The sequence below is a fragment of the Gopherus evgoodei genome, chromosome 2 (genome assembly GCF_007399415.2).
Source record: "Gopherus evgoodei ecotype Sinaloan lineage chromosome 2, rGopEvg1_v1.p, whole genome shotgun sequence".
NCBI classification, from domain to species: domain Eukaryota; kingdom Metazoa; phylum Chordata; order Testudines; family Testudinidae; genus Gopherus; species Gopherus evgoodei.
In genome coordinates, this window is record NC_044323.1 from 168216126 (window position 1) to 168235376 (window position 19251).

General features: G+C 40.9%; 1 long non-coding RNA gene across 1 annotated transcript; it reads left to right on the forward strand.

Moving 5' to 3' along the window:
* Positions 1-3433: 3433 nt before the first annotated feature.
* Positions 3434-18806, forward strand: LOC115646423. Its single transcript, XR_003999021.1, has 3 exons — positions 3434-3465; positions 9700-9708; positions 18746-18806. It is a non-coding gene; the product is annotated as an uncharacterized LOC115646423 (long non-coding RNA).
* Positions 18807-19251: the final 445 nt, after the last annotated feature.

Genomic DNA, 19251 nt, shown 5'->3' on the forward strand with positions numbered 1-19251 from the left:
AAATTAACCTTTTTCTAATTTTCTTCTTACCTGCCATCACCAGTTTATTACCCTTCTCTAATGTGCTCTGGATGATGATAATTATTTCTGTCATATACACTAAAAAAAAGAAACAAAACCTGTTAACTTCTGACTATCTTCTGACTACCTAGCTCCTCTGAAAAGTTGATATAAGAGATCCATACTGAAACATAATTCTTCTCTGGCTTCACATCTATCGAGAGGATTAATTATAGAGTAGTCAATGTTCCTATAGAGCTGAAGTATTCTCACTCCCTGCTCATCCCCAAACCAAGAAAGATTGCATACTATAAGAGAAACTCCTGCTCTTTTCTTGTTAACATAATTTGGACGAGACAGGTTGGACCAAATTCAGAAGTGATGCATAAAATAGTGTAAGCTAGACTCCCTCCCCACTGACACTCAGCCTCCCTTACATGTGGGTAGAGCAGCTCTAAATAAATCTAACTTATGTGCCTAAAAGCCCTGAAAAACTGTGTGTTAGAAATATTGAAATTATTGTATCCATTTTGGCAATAAATCTGTATGGTTGGACACCCAGTAATTTCAGTGAAGCGTTGCATGGATGTGAAGTCAGGGCCTCTAAGTGTGGTTTTGCAGAGCAGGGGAAAATGGAAACAGTTCTCTCTCACACACGCATATACACACACACACACAAAACACATGGGTTAACTACTTACAATACTACTTAACCTCCCAATATTTATTATTTTAAAATGACAATTTCTGATGCTTTAATAGTTGCAAGTGCTATCAAAATAAGAATTACAATTAAAAAATACAAGAGATATAAGATGGGGCCTATCACATCCATTTCAGTTGAGCACAATGTAGTAACATACGAGAGCGTAAATCATTGTTCCATTTTCTTGCTGTAGCTTGCCTAGAATACACAATATCTCTTTCAGACACATATTCCACTTTTTTTTTTTAACTCTCTCCTCCTGTCTCTAGTGTGAATACTATATTCTGTGGTAGGAATTAGCTTCACAACTTCTGTGTGCTTGTGCGATGCCAGATATGTATTGTTTCTTGGGATGAGCAAAACAGTTGAGGAAATTTATATATAGCCTGATTTAACCTCTTCATCAGCAGAGATCTAGATTAATGCTTTCTCCTCAGTTCTCAAAGATTTTTTGGCGGAAAAAAATATAGATATGTACTCACTGATTCCCAGCAGGCCTTCTAGACCTAATATCATTTAAACCATGCTTAGCGTCTCAGCACATCTGGTGGTGGGACTTCCCTGGATGTAAGGAAGAGGCAATGTATTCTGACTTTTAGGAAGCTTTGTGGGATTTCAATAGAGCAATTGGTCATACCCAAGGGGGCAGCTCCTTAGCTGGTGTAAAGTCAGTGGGGGGAAATGACCACTTCCAGCAGAAGAGGATCTGTCCTTGACACTCTGATTCAGTCTTGCCGAAAGTAAGAGAGGCTCTTTCAGTTCATGAAGAAAATACTGGAGAATCAGAAAGCTGCGTTATGGACTGGAAGGAGAAAAAATGGTCAAGAGACCTATTGGATTCAGGCAGAAGTGTTTGGGGTAAGGAGAAGAAAAGATGGAGTTTGGCAAAGAGTGATGGGGAAAGGAGGTAGTGAAGAGAGGAGACAAATGATGGGAAGAGAGAAAGATAAAAAGAATCCTTAAACAGCATGAGATTTAAGCAAACTTTACACAAGCATCTGAACTTTTCAGTGATTATCTAATCTGAACTAAACATCACAAATCATAAAATATTACTGGGTGACGCCAAAGACACACTGAACTTTCACTACTTTTCAAGTGCCAGGAAACTGGACAGAATTCTTGTAAGAATATGTATCCAACTTGACACTGAGACAGTGAACATGCGTTGCTTTTGGCATAATGCCTTTGTCACAATAAATTTTATGTCAGATCCTTGCATCCACTCTGTTTGACGGAAAGTGGCTAACAGCTTATTTTAATGTTACTTGATCATTGCAATATATTCTGTAGTGTTAGGAATTTCACATGTTGTATAAAAGATCAAAACAAGGAACCCTTCCTGCAAAGACAGAATGTGAATTGTATGTGCCACATGCTAGCATACAGTAAATGTTTTTTTTAGATCATCTGGTCTTTGAGGCAGGGGGTATGTCTACGTCTGCGTTTAGAAAGATTTAGCATGTTACTACAAAATAAGGCCCCAATTCTGCCTGGAGCTTTATGCAGCTGGCCCCCAAAATCTGTGCAGAACTCCTGGCAAGATGTGAGATTAAATCATAGATGATCATGATGATAGATCATCCATATAAATTGGATAATGTTCTCTATCATCAAACAGATGTGCTATATATATCAGACTGAGTTTGAGAAATATTCTAGAAGATTGACTATATATAATTTATATGTGGAAATAAAGGAGCTGTTTTTTTCCAAGCATATAACAGGTTTCAAAGTATTTTGCTTCTATGAAGTGCAGTACTGCTTCTCTTGGAAGAATTATCCTGAAATTAGATTTTCATCAGTTTATTAGGAAACCTCTGACTATTGATTAATGCATTACAATTATAAAGGATGGAGACTTTTTGAATGGGCCTCTTCCAAAACTTGCTAGTTTCAGCTCACATGAATTAAAGCAATAGAGACAAGGTGGGTCTGATAATATCTTTTACTTGACCAACTTCTGTTGGTGAAAGAGACAAGCTTAAGTTCATGTTTAAATGCATGCTTGAGTGTTTTGCTGAATCATGGCCTATATCTCTATATACATACAATATATTTAGTATGCCAAACACCATAGAATCATAGCAATGTAAGACTGGAAGTGATTTTGATAGGTCATCAAGTCCAGTCACCTGCAATGAGGCAGGACTAAGTATTATCTAGACCATCCCTGACAGGTGTTTTAAGAATAGATTAGACAAAACCTCCAGTGAGATTCCACAACCTCCCTGGGTAATTTGTTCCAGTGTTCAACTACCCTTACAGTTAGCTTAGACATTAGAAAATACTTAGTAACTCTTCCTTGCTGCAATGTAAGTCCATTACTTCTTGTCCTGTCCTCAGAGGTGAAGGAGAACAATTAATCCCCTTCTCTTAAAAAAGACTAGGACTTTTCAGCTTGGAAAAGAAATGACTAAGATGGGATATGATAGAGATCTATGAAATCATGAATGGTGTGAAGAAAATGAATAAGGAAGTGTCATTTACTCCTTCCTATAACACAAGAGGTTACCCAATTAAATTAATAGGCAGACAGTTTAAAACAAACAGAAGGAAGTACTTCTTCACACGAATCACAATCAACCTGTGGAACTTGTTGCCATGGGTTGTTGTGAAGGATAAAACTCTACCAGGGTACAAAAAACAATTGAATAAGTTAATGAAGGATAGGCCCATCAATGGCTATTAGCCACGATTGTCAGAGCTGTAACCCCATGCTTTGGATGTCCCTAGCCCCTGATTGCCAGAACCTGGAAGTGGAGAACAAGGGATGGATCACTCGATGATTCACTGTTCTGATCATTGCCTGACATTGGTCACTGTCAGAAGACAGGATACTGGGCTAGATGGACCATTGGTCTGACCGAGTATGGTCATTCTTATATTTATATTTTCTTTATAACTATCTCTTGATGTACTTGAAGACTTATTTTGTCCACTCTGTTTTCCCCTCGCTAGACTAAACAAACTCAATTTTTTTCTCAGTCTTTCCTTGTAGGTCATTAATCTTCCCCCCCCCCCCTCCTCTGGACTTTCTCCAATTTGTCCACATCTTTGTCCACCTGAAGTGTGATGCCCAGAAATGGACACAGCGCTCCAGCTGAGGACTTAGCGCTCTGTACAATGAAATAATTACTTCTTGTGTCTTACAAATTAATTTTTTGAGTATCCATGTTAAGCTAACTGGTTTATAATTGTCTGGTTTGTCCTCATACCCCATCATGGTATCTAGGTGGCAAATTTACAATAAGACACAGTCACTGGGTACATGCATCTGAGGAAGTGGGTATTCACCCACGAAAGCTCATGCTCCAAAACGTCTGTTAGTCTATAAGGTGCCACAGGATTCTTTGCTGCTTTCACTGGGTACAGAAAATGTTCTCACGTGAAAGGAATTCTAGTTCTATTTTAAGAAGAAAATGGTTGCTATAAAAGAAAAATTGTTTTTGGATGACATCAGTGATAGCCTTTATTATATTTCATGGATCCAGTTCTCCAATGGGAGCAGGATTGAGCCTTAAATGTTAGTAAGAGCCCATTACTTTGCTCATCTGCAAAACTGGTGCAGCTATAATTTAAAAAGGAGATATTGAGAGAGAGAGAGAGAGAGAGAGAGAGAGAGAGAGAAGTCTGTGGGTCAATGTAGTACTTATTTAGGAAGGATTATGTTCTTATTCTTTAAATCTTCAGACAGTGTCCAATTAGATTTTAGTCATCTTACATGGGTGTGATTCATTAAAAGTGGGTGGTATTCCACTGAAATTCATAGTGGTTAAACTAAGAATATGCAGCGAAAGTTTTTTTTAAGCTTTTGAATAGCTACCTTACCAGGACCAGCACTAGGGTTTTGAGCGCCCTAGGCGGATGGCAATTTCGCCGCCCCGAGCGCTGGTCCCGCGGCTCTGGTGGAGCTGCCGCAGTGGTGCCTGCGTGCAGTCCAGTGCTCCGCGGCTTGGTGGAGCTGTCGCAGTGGTGTCTGCGTGCGGTCCGGTGCTCCGCGGCTCAGATGGAGCTGCCGCAGTGGTGTCTGCGTGCGGTCTGGTGCTCCGCAGCTCCGGTGGAGCTGCCGCAGTGGTGCCTGTGGGCAGTCCACCGGAGCCGCGTGAGCAGCCAACTGTCCGCAGGCACGACTGCGGCAGCTCCACGGGAGCACCTCCGGACACCCTGGGCTGCCGGCTGCCGCGGCGGTGGCCTGACCCAGGGTCAGGGTGCCTCCGCGGCAGCCCAGGGTTTCCCTGGGCCAGGGGACCCCCACCCCTGGGCTGCCAGGGCGGAGCCCTGACCCAGGGGACCCCCTGGACTGCCGGCTGCCGCCGGCAGCTTAGACTCCCTCTCTGTCCCAGCAGCAGTGGCTGCTCAACCATTTAAAAAAAATTGGGGGTGCTTTTTGGCGCCCTCAAATCTCAGCGCCCTAGGCAACCACCTAGTCCGCCTAAATGGTTGCACCGGCCCTGTACCTTACTTTGTCAGAGTTCCGAATCCTCCTAATAGACTTCTATAGAGGTAGACAGGTCCGTTAGAGCTAATTCTGATTTTTAATGTTGGCTGTCTTTGTTTCTGAATATTTTTTCTGCAGTGAAATATTGAAAATGAGAAATGATTTGTCTTTGTAATTAAATGCTGCTATATCAAGTGTGATGCTGTGTGATGCAGAAGTGGAGGCAGTTGGAACTACATACTATTTACACAACAATCATATCATGCTTTAGCTGTATTTAACATGGGAAAAATATCAGCCTAGTAGTTTACAAGTTTTAATCTCTCATTGTTATGTGTGTTTAATAATCAAGTATCTTTCATATTTATAAATGCTGTCAGTGTATAATACACTATAAAATGCAATATTTGTGTAAATATTTGTGACCTTAGGGCTGGTCTGCACTGAAAAGTTACATCTGCATAGTTATGTCTCTGAGGGGGAGAGATGTAGCTAAACCAATCTAATCTCCAGTGTAGACTGATAGGTCAATGGAAGAATTCTGCTGCTGACCTATTTACCGCCTCTCACAGAGATGGATTATTTACAGTAGCAGGAGAGCCTTTCCCATTTCTATAGTGTCTACACTTAAGTGCTACAGCAGTGCAGTTGTGCCGTGGTCATGTTTTATATGTAGACCAGGCCTTAGTCATTGACTCTGGCCTATAACTTTAAATTTAAATTTGGGTGTGTGCACACGTACATAAAGTGAGCATTTCAGAAACCTTCTAAAATGGATCTAATTTTAAAAACTAAACTATATAACTTATTTGAGAACTTCATGATAATGAAGTGTAATATAACATCAATTTGCAACCTTTTTCTGCTATTCAGTCCTTTTCTTGCTGTCTCCTTCCTAAATAATTGTCTGCAAATTGCCCACTTTCTCTTTGGTAGGTGTAAATGTGTTTTCACATTCCTGCTAAAACACATTTGATAGCTAGTTTCCTTTTACATCTACACCTCAGATAACTTTCTATGTAATGGAGGAAGTTCTGTAATAGACATTTCATTCTAATATTTACACAGAGCAAATACTTCCCAGAGAAAAAGACATACCAGTAATTATAATAATTTATTGTACATCTTAGTTCTAGAAGGACTATCTAAGCAAACTGCATAAAAGGCTTTGCAGCAGAGTGTATAAGTAAAAATACTTGATCAAAATATTTTAAATACATGATAGTAGTAGAGCTCCCTCTAGATTTTGGTGCTGTCTTTGTTTTCTTCAGTAGATTAAACAGTGACTGTATCTAACATACAGCTGGGAAAACAGGATCACCAGGTGTTTGAAGCTTAAAATATCATCTGTTTCAGTGTGTGACATTTACTTAACAATGCTTTCATAATTATTACATGGCAATATAATGATTAAGAATACAGAAGGACTCATAAATATTGATAGTCTTTATGCTTTTATTTTGAGCCCCAGTTGATTGATCTCCATATATGCTCCACACTGAAACCTGGCAACAAAATATCTCAGTATAGTAATAAGGCTAGGTCCTCAGCTGCTCCAGGTTCTCCCTTTATGTGTCTCAGGCCATGTCTACATCTAAAATTTTGCAGTGCTGGTTGTTACAGCTGTATTAGTACAGCTGTATAGGGCCAGCGCTGCAGAGTGGCCACACTTACAGCAACCAGCGCTGCAAGTGGTGTTAGATGTGGCCACACCGCAGCGCTGTTGGGCGGCTTCAAGGGGGGTTCCGGGAACGCGAGAGCAAACCGGGAAAGGCGACCAGCTTCGCCGCGGTTTGCTCTCGCGTTCCCGGAGCCACCCAGCAAACCGCAGGGAAGGAGACCTGCTTGCTCGGGGTTCCGGGAACCAGAGAGCAAACCGGGGAAGGAGACCAGCTTCGCCGCGGTTTGCTCTCGCGTTCCCGGAGCCACCCAGAAAACCGCAGGGAAGGAGACCTGCTTGCTCAGGGTTCCGGGAACCAGAGAGCAAACCGGGGAAGGAGACCAGCTTCGCCGCGGTTTGCTCTCGCGTTCCCGGAGCCACCCAGCAAACCGCAGGGAAGGAGACCTGCTTGCTCGGGGTTCCGGGAACCAGAGAGCAAACCGGGGAAGGAGACCAGCTTCGCCGCGGTTTGCTCTCGCGTTCCCGGAGCCACCCAGCAAACCGCAGGGAAGGAGACCTGCTTGCTCGGGGTTCCGGGAACCAGAGAGCAAACCGGGGAAGGAGACCAGCTTCGCCGCGGTTTGCTCTCGCGTTCCCGGAGCCACCCAGCAAACCGCAGGGAAGGAGACCTGCTTGCTCGGGGTTCCGGGACCGAGAGAGCAAACCGGGGAAGGAGACCAGCTTCGCCGCGGTTTGCTCTCGCGTTCCCGGAGCCACCCAGCAAACCGCAGGGAAGGAGACCTGCTTGCTCGGGGTTCCGGGAACGAGAGAGCAAACCGGGAAAGGAGATCAGCTTGATTACCAGAGGCTTCCTCCTTCCACGGAGGTCAAGAAAAGCGCTGGTAAGTGTTTACATTGGATTACCAGCGCTGGATCACCAGCGCTGGATCCTCTACACCCGAGACAAAACGGGAGTACGGCCAGCGCTGCAAACAGGGAGTTGCAGCGCTGGTGGTGCCCTGCAGATGTGTACACCTTCAAAGTTGCAGCGCTGTAACTCCCTCAAAATGGAGAGGAACAGGGTTTCAGCCACATTTCCCATTCCCCTGGAACTGCCAGGGAAAATAGCAAAGAAGCTAGAGCCAGGTTTGAGGATCTGACTTTATTTTTTTTTCCAAATATAAATTAAAATAATACATTTTTTACATAATATATAGGAATGCTAAATTTAGTGAATTTACTGAATAGGCTTGCATTCCCTGTTTTGGCTGAATGAGTCAAATTCAATATCAAAGTCAAAGGAGCTGTACTCATTTATGCCAGCGGTGAAATTGTCTGTCTCTGAGTTGGAATGACTTTAGAGAGATACGATGGGTGAAGTGATATCTTGTATTGGTCCAACTTCTGTTGGTGAGAGACGCAAGATTTCAAACTATACAGAACTCTTAGTCAGATTTGGCAATGAATTTAAAAATAAAGTGATATGTGTTTATTAGACTTGGTCAGAAAACGATTTTTTTTCATGGAAAATTTCAATTGTTGATTAAAAATTCAAATTCTGAAAAATTACAGCTGAAAACAACAAACAATTGATTCAGATATCTGCTGAAATGCCTCATGCTCCCATTCTCCCCTATGGACCAGGTTCCTTGCTCAGACTGCATCTCCCCTTACGCATCATGGTCTACCCTCATCATGAGAATCCCTGGCTGTAATGGGTTATTGGAAAAGTAGCATGGCTAGGGAGCTCCCCTTATAGAAGAGCATATGGACATTCTACAAACTACAGGTCCCATGAGGTGCCAGAGCAGTTTACCCAAATCAAAATATTTTGGTTTGGGGGCTTTTTTTTTTTTAAACTAAAAATTGAAGTTTTCCATGGAAAGTGGCACATTTTGTGAAAAATAAATATTTAGTCAAAAATTCAATTTTCTATGACAAAGGAATTTAAGCAGAAAATTTGTCAACCCATCCAAGTGTTTCTATACCAGTAGTCCATTTGGCAGACAAAGCCTACGCTGAATTTACAGTAACAGGCCCCAGTTCTGAAAAGACATATGTGCATGTTTAACTTTATGCACTTTCATTTGAGTTCAGAAAAACACTAGAGCATGGAAATCCTATTAAAATAAGTGGGTCTGATTCTGTGCTATGCCTCTAACATCCTGTGGGTGTGGGGAAGTGTTGTTAAAGCTGGATTTAAACCACTCTTCAGTCCTCTTGAGTCTGGGGTCTGGACTGGATATCAGAATAATTTAGACAACCTTAAATCTGTCTGAATTATATCAACCTTTGTATGGGCTGCTATGCTACCCAGAATCTCTGTAGTAAAGTGTGTTGCATCCCTGTCCCTGACATAATGTCTACACTGGGGTTTGTGAATCTGCCTAAAAAGGCAGACTTATATCTGTGTCTGCAGTGCCTATGCTGGAGGAATCCTTTCTCAAGTGGAATCAAGGGATTTAAGGACTCTTTATGCGTCTGTGGCTTCTTCAACCAAGGTAAACAGTCCAGAAAAGGAGTGAAGAGCTTAAGCATGCATTTTGGTGTGTTTCTGAATAATAATTTTTGCAGAATTTGGATTTGTGTGTGGTGACAATGGGGCTACTCACCATCCATAGTTAATCAAGTTCATAATTCTGTGAAGGATCAGGGCCTGAATTTAAAGAGACAAATGTCAAAATGGGTTATATTTATTTTGTATAGTCTTAAACACATGTTCAGTATTTCCATGTCCTTAATTAACAAAGTGAAAAAAGCATGGTCACTATGGACTTAATGAACAAGGGGAAAATAAATAAAATATAGAGATGATATAGTTGGACAAATTCCCACCCACTCCCCTGTTCCCTCAGTAGTCAATTGAAGTCAATAGTATTGCATGAAGGATGCAACTGTCCTTAACTAACTCCATTGTAGTCTTTGAGTATAAATTCACTTCATGAAACAGAGATAGGCAATGTTTTAATAGCAAAATGTGTCTAATTTAGTTCTTTGTCATTTGTGAATTGTCCATGAACAATGTGATTTTTTTTATCAGTTTGTTGATTGTTCAAAATTGTCCAAATGTTTGAGAACAAAATTAATTCTGTCCTGTGGATTAGTCACCAGTGAACTTTGTGTTGTCACTATTCTTTTGAATAGTTTGTGTTTTGTGACTGATCACTGAAGTCACATGTGAGGGTTTCGGTATCCTTATGAAACCCTCATCAGCAGGAGTGGGAACAACTGACTGGGATTTTTCTTCTTTCAGGCCTGGAAGGGAAAAATAGCAGAAGAAAAGCATATCCAGGGAGTCTGATTAGTACATGTTAATTTTTCCTTTCCTCTTCTCCACAAGACAGATTTTTTTTCTTATGTGTACCCCAGATTTAAAAATATTGAATTTCTTCCTAAGGGAAAAGACCTGTAATCTATTAGCAGCTAGTTTTTATTTTCTTTGTAAAGCAGATTTTACATTAAAGGGTCTCTTGTCACACTCAGAGTGATTATTTTTGTGTGCAGGTGTGCTGTCCTGTTTATACAGAAGATGGTTATGTATCCTTGCTCATGTAACTTGACTGACTGCCTCAGTGACAACAATGGGTTTGGAAAAAGGAAAAGTTGGAGTACTGTCTTGTGTCCCATCCAGTGTACAACAATATTCCATGTGCCTAATAGGTATATGTGATTGCAACAGAGTGCAGCTCACACTCCGGCTCCTGCCTCTGCAAGGCTCAGCTACAGTCACCCAGAGACCCTCAGGTTCTGAAACCACTGGTGCTTTTATTTACAAGTTTGTGCTCCCACCACCTTCTCACAGAGCATACACAGCTCTGGGTTCCTTGTGTCTGAACCCAGAAGGGAAGGGCTTTCTCCCTGCCTGCCTGCCCTCCCTTGCTCTCTTCCATCACACCACTCAGGCTTCCTTCCTCCCAGCCTTTTATGTAGCCTGGGGCTAACTGGGCTGGCACCTGGCTCTCATTCCTCAATTAGCGCAGATTCTTTCTGGTAAGCTCCACTTTATTCACTTAAATGGGGCTGATGTGGCAGGGGGCTGATTCTTCAGTCTTTCTGCTCAGCACCCTGTCACCATGATACTGTAATGATCTATTTTTATCACTGATATTGCCACATTTAGACAATTGCAACAAATCTTGTACAAATTATGTCATGTAAGGTGTCAATGAAGAAAATATGATTGGCTAAATAAAATCATCTTGTTTAAATCCATGTACCATCAAGTTATGAATTTGGCTATCTCAAATGAGTTTGTTCCTGGGGCAACACCCACAAGGTAGTTTACATCCAGTCTAGCCAGCACATTGTGAATGGACTCAGTGGTTTGAGCATTGGCCTGCTAAACCCAGGGGTGTGAGTTCAATCCCTGAGGGGGCCATTTGGGAATTGGCCCTGCTTTGAGCATGGGTTTGACTAGATGATCTCCTGAGGTCCCTTCCAACACTAATAATCTATGAAACTCATGACTCTTCAAGCTTGATGACCCATTAAGAACACTGCACTCTAACAATAGGCCATAGAAGAAACTCATTCCACACAGTAAGCCTTCCTGTGGATGCCTTAGCACAGATATGGGCAATGGGTGCCTTGTGAGTCATCAAATCTTTTGAGGATACATGATATGTTTGTGACCCTGAACTGCATCTTAGAGCAGTAACTTTCCTCAAGCAGAGGCTGTGAGCTGTGTTTGAGTCACTAAATTTCCAGGCACATGGCAAAGGGTATAAAAGACCTCTGAGATATCTCAATGTTGTCTCTTTCCTGCTCTGATTCTCTGGACTGTGTGTTTCCAATTAAGAGGATCATATGGAACTGAGGACCTACCAATCTTTTGGAAGTTACCAGAGCAGTCTATAACATCACTGTTACAAACCTGATAGAAGAACTTTTGCAATTATTGTATGTATATGATCTATTAACCATTTATAACGTTTTTTATTAATAGTTCTTTAGATTTTAGTTAATAAACAATGGGCAGCAGCATAATTATTGGCTAAGATCTGAGTTATATATTGACCTGGCTAAGTGGCTGATCTCTTGAAATTGGAAGGACAGTATATTTGATTAAACTGGTTTTCAGTAACCACTCATCATAGAGTCCAGTGTCCGAGTGGTCCAATAAGGGCAGGAATGCCTAAGGAGACTGCAGTTTTGACTTCTTGTTATCCAGTGTGGTGAGACATAAGTCTACTTTTGGTAATGGCTTGGTATATCTAATGATAGAATAACCGCCAGTTTGGAGTGAGTCTTCACTATTTCTTAGTGGTGTGTACTGAATCTGGTATTCTCAGAGGCATGGTGAAAATCTATTGATTGAATTTACTGGTTTCCTTTTTATTAGCAGTAGTGTTTTATTTCTATTGAGGCAGTACTTAGTGCCTTCAATGATTGTGGCCCCAATGTGCTAAAAACCCTGCACATGCATGCACGCACGCGCACCGCCCCCCCAAAAAAGATATCATCACAAGCACAGTCTTTTGTCACATTCAAACCATTAGTAACACACCCTGACCAGTGGGCTACACAGGAGGCAGTCACACACTCTTTTCTGTCTTCTCTGGTGTCTGGCTAGGTTTCAAGAACACTGCCCTACTGTTGTTAAGTGTGTACTGTAAACATGTGGACTCACCCCTGTGGTGCCTCCTGCTGGTTGCTTCAGGGAATTAGCTCGATTACAGCTACAGAGCGCCCTCTGCAGGCCGGTGATCCACCTATCCTCTGCTGGCCCCGGGCCCCTCCCTGGACCTCAGTGCCCCTTTCTCTGGGTCTCCCCCCTTCCCAAGGGAAACCCACCCCACTATCCCCACTTTGCCTCAGTATTGGCTACTGCCCAGTCATTGTCTATCCCCACACCCTGGGGCAGACTGCAGTATCAGCCACTCATCCTAGGCAAAAGGATTTTGGCCTGGCTGCCTTTACCCACCCTCCGGCTGCCCTTCTGCAAGCTCAGTACCTTGCAGGCCTAGAATTAGGCCCTGCAACCTGGGGAGTTGCTGGCCTAGGGCTTCTCAGCTCCTAAGGATTTTCCCCCAGCCCTGCCTTCCTTTAGGTCGCTCGCCTGCCTGCCTGCCTGCCTGCCTGCCTGCCTGCCTGCCTGCCTGCCTCTCCCTCCCCATCAGAGAGAGACTCTTTTTGCTTCTGCCTCCCCTGGCCTTCTTATTAGGCCCTGTGGCTCAGTTTGGGGCATGGCCCCCAGCTGCAGCCACTCCCGCCATCAGCCCAGGCTTCTGGCTTCAGCTACTGCCCCTTACCAGGGCTGTTTTAACCTTTTCTCTCCCAGAGCAGGAGTCCAGCCTGCTACATGTACCATTTCATATAGAGTACAATAGAATTTGACATTTTAGCTGAGTGTTTTCTATTGAAATTTTATTGACCCAACTAAAAATAAAAAAAAGCAAACAACCCCGTTTGTTTGAGTTGAAATGACAATTGTTCAAATTTTTGGCATGCTGAAAAATTGGGAGGAAAAAATATTTTTGTCAAGTGAAATGTTTCATTCAACCTGAAACAAAATGTTTTATTGTGTTTCTGAGGGTGATTTTACCTTTCTTTTTTTAACTGAAATAAAATTAAAAAACAAGTCATTTCAAATCAAAATTCAAAATGTTTAATTTTTAGACAGTTGAAATGAAACATTGACTTTTTTTTTCAGATTTTTTTCCCCCCACTGAAAAAGTTGTACAAATTTGACATGTACTCATGAAATGTTTTGGTCAAAATTAATCTGCCTTTTTCAGAGGAAAAAGGTTTAATCTGAAATATTTCACTCAGTTTCTTGTCTCTGTTTTTGGTGTATTATTTCCACTGCGAGGATAACAGAATACCATTTTGCACAAATTTCATACTACTGAACAAGAGTATTATCAGTTTGAAAATCTATACAATATGTGGTCTCATAAAGAAAGCAGAACTTGCTAGCCACTGGTACTTTATTTTCAATTGTTATAACAAAAGTGTTTATTTTTAAACAAATCCCCCAGAACTTGCCCCTAGCTGCCATCCACCTAGCTGTACTCATTTTGTCTTTGTACCTTGTAGTCAGAATTCTCCCAGAAAAATGGTGTGTTTAGGCAATAGACTGCTCCATTTCATCACTTTTCTGATGCTCAGTTTGAGAAAATAGCTCTAGGCCTTGTCGACTCTGAAATTATAGCTATTAGTAGAGTGGCACCAATATAAACCCCAAGTGGACATATAAATTATGCTGGTGAACATGACTTGCATTTTCCCCTGGTTTGAAAATTATTCTGATTACCTAAGTCATAACAATAGGCTAAGTAAAGTGACCCAGACTAAATCTTTTTGTTTTATTTTACACTGATGATCAGCACAAGGAGAATTTAATAGATTACTGTTCATTCCTTAATCATTTAATTATTACTTTCTTCCTGTACTTAAAAGGGCAGACAGCTAGTTCGTGTCTTCTACCATTTGGGATACTGCTATTCTTCATGCTGCCAGAATCTGACATTGAACATTGAGACAGTGTGCGTGGTCGTTACCATTCTGTTGCTGTATGACACACCTCACGTCTTGAACCATGCTGTTGACTGCAACTCAGACATCCCAATCCTCTTGACCCCTGTATTGTGTTATGTACTTGTTGCTCCTATGCTGCCATCCCATACATAGAACAGATGATGTGGTATACAACTGTACAAGACTGAGTCAACACAACAGTATTATAATGTAGGATTGTGGTACTAATACAATGTCTTGATCTGATATCAATCACCAGAAGGCGTATGTCTGGTAACATGCATTTTAAGATTTTTTTAGAAAAAGCAGACCTAGATTTTATTTATATAATGCCAGCTATTTGACCTGCATTAAATGTCTGTTGTGTAATCCATTTTTTTAAAGGTAAGCATATTAGATTCAATACTAATAGATGAATATGGAAGGGAAGTAGGGCTAAGGAAGAAATGATTGGAAGTGGTAGAATCTCTGAGCATGAGATGAGCAGGTTTTCCTGTACTTATTCCAGAATTTAACATACAGATCTTCAAGTGATGTAAATTGATGTAGCTGTCAACTGAGTGATGGAGATTCTCTATATCCTAGTAAGGAGGAGAGGATAGAAGATGATTAAAATACAGCTGGGATCTGATGAGAAACAGTCGAATAAAAAAAAAAGTCCCATTCAATTACATCATGTAATGAGAGGATGCTAAAAAGTGACACTTTTTTAAATGCTTGTATACCAAAGCAGGAAGCCTAAATAATAAGATGAACTAGACTGCCTCGTATTTAATGAGGATATTGATATAAAAGGCATCACAGAAACTTGGTGGAATCAAAATAATCAATGGGAAACAGTAATACTGGGATACAGAATACATCGGCAGGACAGAACAGGTTGTGCTGCTGGAGGAGTGGCACTATATGTGAAGGAAAGTATAGAATCAAATGAAGTAAAAAATCTTAAAAGACCCAAACTGTACCATAGAATCTCTATAGATAGTAATCCCATGCTCTAATAATAAGAATATAGTAGTAGGGATATATTACCCAACCAGGATGGTGATACTGACTGTGAAATGCTCAGGGAGATTAGAGAGGCTATTAAAATAAAAAAAAAACCCTCAGTAATAATGGGGGATTTGAAATACCCCCATATTGACTGGGTACATGTCACCTGAGGACAGGATGCTGAGATAAAGTTTCCTGACATCTTAAAGGACTGCTTCTTGAAGCAGCTATTCCTGGAACCCACAAGAGGAGAGGCAATTCTTGATTTAGTCCTAAGTGGAATACAGGATATGGTCCAAGAGGAGAATATAGCTGGACCGCTTGGTAATAGTGATCCTAATATAATTAAATTGAACATCCCTGTGGCGGGGAAAATGCCACAGCAACCAAAAAACTGTATTATTTAATTTCAGAAAGGGAAACTACACAAAAATGAGTAGGTTAGTTAAACAGAAATTAAAAGATAACACTGCCAAAAGTGAAATTCCTGTAAGCTGTATAGAAACTTTTTAAAGACACCATAATAGATGCTCAACTTAAATGTATACCCCAAATTTAATATATATAGTGACATTGTGGCTAAACAACAAAGTAAAAGAAACAGTGAGAGGTAATAAGTGGTAGTCAAATCCTAGCGAGGAAAATAGAAAGGAGCATAAACTCTGGCAAATGAAGTGCAAAAATATAATTAGGAAAGCCAAAAAAGAATCTGAAGAACAGCTAGCCAATGACTAAAAATGTAATAACATTTTTTTTAAGTATATCAGAAGCAGGAAGACTGCTAAATTACCAGTGGGGCCACTGGATGATCGAGATGCTAAAGGAGCACTCAGGGATGACAATGCCATTGCAGAGAAACTAAATGAATTATTTGCATCGGTCTTCATGGCTGAGGGAGATTTTCAAACCTGAACAATTCTTTTTAGGTGACAAATCTGAGGAACTATCCCAGATTGAGGTGTCATTAGAGGTGATTTTGGAACAAATTGATAAACTAAACAGTAATAAGCCACCAGGACCAGATGGTATTCACCTAAGAGTTCTGAAGAAACTCAAATGTGAAATTGTAGAACTACTAACTGTGGTTTGTAACCTATCATTTAAATCAGCTTCTGTACCAAATGACTGGAGGATAGCAAATGTGATGCCAATTTTTAAAAAGAGTTCCAGAGGTGATCCCAGCAATTACAAGCTGGTAAGACTGACTTCACTACCGGGAAAACTGGTTGAAACTATAGTAAAGAACAAAAATATCAGACACATAGATGAACATAATTTGTTGGGGAAGAGTCAACATTGTTCTTGTAAAGGAAAATCATGCCTCACAAATTGACTTGAATTCTTTGAGGGGATCAACAAGTATGTGGACAAGGAGGATCTAGTGGATATAGTATACTTAGATTTTCAAAAAGCTTTTGAATAAGTCTCTCACCAAAGGCTCTTAAGCAAAGTAAGTCGTCATAGGATAAGAGGGAAGGTCATGGATTGGTAACTGGTTAAAAGATAGGCAACAAAGGATCGGAATAAATGGTCAGTTTTCAGAATGAAGAGAGGTAAATAGTGATGTTGCCCAGGAGTCTGTACTGGGACCAATACTGTTTAACATATTCATAAACGATCTGGAAAAAGAGGTAAACAGTGAGGTGGCAAAATTTGCAGATGATACAAAGCTACTCAAGATAGTTAAGTCCCAGGCAGATTGCGAAGAGCTACAAAAGGATCTCTTAAAATTGGGTGACAGAGCAACAAAATGTCAGATAAAATTCAGTGTTGATAAATGCAAAGTAATGCACATTGGAAAACACAATCCCAGCTATACATATATAATGATGGCATCTAAATTAGCTGTTACCACGCAAGAAAGAGATCTTGATATCATTGTGGATCATTCTCAGAGAACATCCACTCAATGTGAAGCAGCAGTCAAAAAAGAGAACAGAATGTTGGGAATCATTAAGAAAGAGATAGATAATAAGACAGTGTCATGGTATAATTCCCGACTCTGAACCTTAGCGTCCAAAAGATGAGGTACCAGCATGAATTCCTCTAAGCTCAATTACCAGCTTAGTACTTGTAGCACTGCCACCAACCAGGAATTCCAGTGCCTGGTAAACTCTGGTCCCCCCAAAACCTTGCCCGGGGACCCCCAAGACCCAGTCCCTCTGGATCTTAACACAAGGAAAGTAAACCCTTTCCCTCACTGTTGCCTCTCCCAGACTTCTCCTTCCTGGGTTACCCTGGAAGATCACTGTGATTCAAACTCCTTGAATCTTAAAACAGAGAGGAAAATTCACCTTTCCCCCTCCTTCTCTCTCCCCCTCCCAGACTCTCCCTGAGAGAGAAAGTAATCCTAACACAGAGAGAAATTAACCTTTCTCTCCCCCTTCCCTCCTTTCTCCCCACCAATTCCCTGGTGAATCCAGACCCCGTCCCCTGGGGTCTCACCACAATAAAAAAAAATCAGGTTCTTAAACAAGAAAAGCTTTTAATTAAAGAAGGAAAAAACAGTAAAAATTATCTTTGTAAATTTAAGATGGAATATGTTACAGGGTCTTTCAGCTATAGACACTGGGAATACCCTCCCAGCCTAAGTATACAAGTACAAATAAAAATCCTTTCAGCACAATACAAATTTGAACTCCTTCCAGCCAAATACACATTTGCAAATAAAGAAAACAAACATAAGCCTAACTCGCCTTATCTACCTAGTACTCACTATTCTGGACATATAAGAGACTGTATCAAAGAGATTGGATAGAAACCTGGTTGCATGTCTGGTCCCTCTGAGCCCCCAGAGTGAACAACAACCAAACACTAACAGCACACGCAAAAACTTCCCTTCCTCAAGATTTGAAAGTATCCTGTCTCCTGATTGGTCCTCTGGTCAGGTGACAACCAGGCTCACTGATCTTGTTAACCCTTTACAGGCAAAAGAGATATGAAGTACTTCTGTTCTATTAACTCTTACTTATCTGTTTATGATAGACAGAAAATATATTGTCTCTATATAAGTCCATGGTATGTCCACATCTTGAATACTGCATGCATATGTGGTTGGCCCATCTCAAAAAAGATATATTGGAATTGGAAAAGGTTCAGAAAAGGGCAACAAAAGTGATTAGGGGTATGGAATGGCTCCTGTATGAGGAGAGATTAATAAGACTGGGACTATTCAGCTTGGAAAAGAGATGACTAAGGGGGAATATAATTGAGGTCTATAAAATCATGACTGGTGTGAAGAAAGTAAATAAGGAAATGTTATTTATTCCTTCTCTTAACACAAGAACTTAGGGTCACCAAATGAAATTAATAGGCATCAAGTTTAAAACAAACAAAAGGAAGTATTTCTTCACACAATGCACAGTGAATCTGTGCCAGAAGATGCTGTGAAGGCCAAGACTATAACAGGGTTCAAAAAAGAACTAGAGAAATTCATAGAGGATAGGTTCATCAATGGCTATTAGCCAGGATGGACAGGGATGGTGTCCCTAGCCTCTGTGTGAAAGAAGCTGGGAATGAGTGACAGGGAATGGATCACTTGATGATTACATGTTCTGTTCTTTCCCTCTGGGGTACCTAACAATGGCCACTGTCAGAAGACAGGATACTGAGCTAGATGGATCCTTGGTCTGACCTAGTATGGCTGTTTTTATATTCTCCATTGAAGTCAAATGAGCTGAACCAGTTTACATTGAGGAGCTAGTCCGTTGTTCTTAGGACCCTTTTAAAAATATTTAAACCTTTCATAACCTTTGTCATAAACAGATAGCTAAGGGTTAATGTCTCTTTCACCTGAAGCACCTGACCAGAGGACCAATCAGGAAACCGGATTTTTTCAACTCTGGGTGGAGGGAAGTTTGTGTCTGAGTCTTTGTCTGTCTGCCTGCTTTCTCTGAGCTTTGGAGAAGTAGTTTCTGCTTTCTAATCTTCTGTTTCCAAGTGTAAGGACAAAGAGATCAGATAGTAAGTTATATGGTTTCTTTTCTTTGGTATTTGCATGAATATAAGTGCTGGAGTGCTTTGATTTGTATT